The following is a 3,135-nucleotide window of genomic DNA, read 5'->3' as shown; positions in this document are numbered from 1 at the left end:
CTGCGACCCTGACTGACCCTCCTGGGGCTCTCTTACAGTGCCGGCTCTTCAGTTGTCCTTCAGAGTCACAGTCCGGCCAATGGGACTTGAATTAAGGGGGTCTTTTACCCACAAAAGGTGAACTTCCGCAGCACAGGGAGGGGTGGGATTTGTCTGCAAACAGCAATTTTCATTGAGCAGCTTTTATTAAGCCAAAGACTAAAACAATGACCAGAAAAAAAAGAATCAGCAGCCTAAAACTTAAACAGCCAAATAAGCCAAACTTACAGACTTACAGTCAATGCAGTTCTAGCTTTATGCTAATTTTATGCAAATTAGACAAAACACACACACATACACAATTGCTGATTGTTGGAAATGGATCGTGGGATTGGTCAGAAGGACCGAGAAGGACTGGTGCCCTGTCCAATGGGGATTCCTGCCTGTGCTCAGTGATGCCAGCTATGCTCAGTGATGTCCAGAAGAAGCAGATAAGACAGTGGACTCCAAATAATGTCCCCCTAAAGACAGTCCTCAGAGTCCGGTCCTGAGATCCTGAAGGTTCCTGAACAGCCAGTTGGTTCTAGTGTCTGGTGGGATAATTCAGAGGACGTGCTGGAGATGGCTTCCAGCTTACGGAAGCAATCGCTCCCTCATCCGGGATCTCAAAGACCCAAGACCAGCTCTGTGGTCAGAATCTGACCCTTGACAAAGGCCCACGGGATGGCTAACACAAAGTGTGCATCAACAGGTGGGCTGCAGTCTCTAGCTGTACACCAGCACTCCTCCCACTACACTATATGTCCAAATATTTGTGGACACCCTTTCAAATGAATGCCTTCATATGCTATTGGCTTCTGTTGGCACCGTGCCTAATGCCAGGTATGGGCTATGGAGGGATATAGAGCTGTGGAGCTTCTCCGGAATGATGGGCGGTGCTCCATCCTATACTTTTGAATGGGGGGGGATGAGTTGGAGATGATGAGGACGGGTGGTGATCATAGAACAGAAATCTAGAGCAGGTGTCCCAAAACTTTTGTCCATTCAGTGACCTTTGCTGACCTTCGGCCCTCTCGCTGAATACGTGCCCATCATTCAACGCGTCATCTCTAGACTCGCACGTAGAAGTACAGTCACTGCTGCGATGCCGTCGTTTGGGGAGGTGGGGGGTGGGCGGGGGTGACAGGGGTTCGTTCTGAGCCTCAATCTGTCGGCCGTTCCCGTGACGTCCTTCCCCTGATTCAGCCCACGGCGCGCCAAACAGACGGCGGAACTGGCGCAGGAGCTGGCAGCTCGGCCTGCCGCCTCTCTGAGTCATCACAGGCCTCTGGCGAAGACGTCACTGAAACGCTGGCCGGTGGCAGGACGGGCCACGTTAGCTCGGTCTACACTGGGGTTGATCGACTCCCGGATTGCATCCCAGCATCCTCTGCAGCATCAGCGATAGAGCGACTGGCCCTCGACTCGTAGGCCTTCCTAGGTGTGGAAAATTGTCCAGTTGCCAGGGCAACAGCTGACCCATTATCCAATCAGGAAACAGGTAGGAATCAGGCTAGCAGTGCAGCTTGTAATGTTAAGTTAGCTAACATAGCCAGTATGCAGTTTTCATTGCTACGTTAGCATGAAGTTAATGTTTTGATAGCGCTAAGCTAGTGGTACAGCTTCGATGCTAGGTTAGCTTAAGCTAACAAAGCTGTTTTGAATGTTGCGTTAGCGGCAAGTTTAGCATCACCGCTTTTTAATGTTATGTTAGCAGCACGTTAGCAGTTAAGTTAGCATCAAGAAGGCACTGCCTGACCGTTTTTACTATTAGCACTCAGCTAAAGAGATCGTTTTTAAAGTTAGGTTAGCATCTATTTAGTGCCACAGTTTTTGATCCTATGTTAGCACTAAGCTAGCGCCGCAGATTTTAATGTTATGTTAGAACCATGCAAGTTAGCAACTATGTTAGCATCAAGCTAACAAAACCTTTTTTTAAATGTTATGTTAGGACCAAACTAATGGTGTAGTTAATGTTATTTTAGCACCAAGTTAGCAGTTCTGTTAGTACCAAGCTGGCATGCTAGCTAACAAAAGCTAAGCTAAGCTAAGAAAACTGTTATGTTGAATGTTTATGTCAATGTTATGTTAGCGCCACAGTTCACAGCCCTTAATGTTACGTTAGCATCTATTTAGTGTCTCAGTTTTTGATCTTATGTTAGCACTAAGCTAGCAGTGCAGCTTCTTTTAATGTTATGTTCGGTTCAAACTAGTGCTGCAGCTTTAATGTTATTTTAGCACCAGGCGAGCAGTTCTGTTGGTATTAAGCTAGCGTTGCGGTTTTTACTGTTATGCTAACACCAAGCTAACAATACAGTTGTAAATGTTATGTTAGCAACAAATTAGTGATACAGTTTTAATGTTTTGTTAGCCCTAAGCTAACAATACTGTTTTTAATGTCATGTTTTAATGTCCTTATTAATTTGTTTCCAATCTTAATGCAGAGACTGTTAATTAGCGTACCTTGTGGCATCCACAGGGTTCTATTTTAGGACCTATGAAATTGGCGTTAACTTTGCCAGCAGTTTAGTAACGAGAGTGGAGAACTGAAGTGTGGACCTACGTACAGAGTCTAAGGGGCTAAACAACAGCGTAAAGGACTTGTCAGGCATAAAACGTAAACATCTGATTTAGGCCACGCCCCCTTCTGGCCATAAGATCCTAGTTACGCCACTGTATTGTGCGAACATTGCCTTGGAAAAGCGGTCCAGCGTGATTCCCTGAACTTTTCCCCTGGACAGCTGAGGTGGATTCTTTCCTCGTAGCGTTCCCGAGGCGGGTGGCGGTGGCGAAGGCGGGGCTGAGAAGTGGAAATCTTTCCTTTCGACACACGGCAAGGACAAGCTATCGATCCGGACCCCGCTTCTGTCAGCGTGCCCGGCCCTAAGCGGAGAGTGGCTTCCAAGTCGCAACACTTCAGCCTTGCTCACACACACTCACACACACACACACACACACACACACACACTTACACAGAGCCAAATAAAGTCACTTAAGAGGAAAAAGTTCACAGCTCTCGATGCTATTATGAGGCTGGAACACGGACGCTGGAGCTTTGATTCTGTGCATGAGACCATCTGTGTGTGTGTGTGTGTGTGTCAGTGAGTGAGTTATTGA

This window comes from Salminus brasiliensis, chromosome 18 (assembly GCF_030463535.1).
Source record: "Salminus brasiliensis chromosome 18, fSalBra1.hap2, whole genome shotgun sequence".
Lineage (NCBI taxonomy): Eukaryota > Metazoa > Chordata > Actinopteri > Characiformes > Bryconidae > Salminus > Salminus brasiliensis.
The sequence above is the reverse complement of the archived record's forward strand: the minus strand, read 5'-3'. Positions refer to the sequence as shown.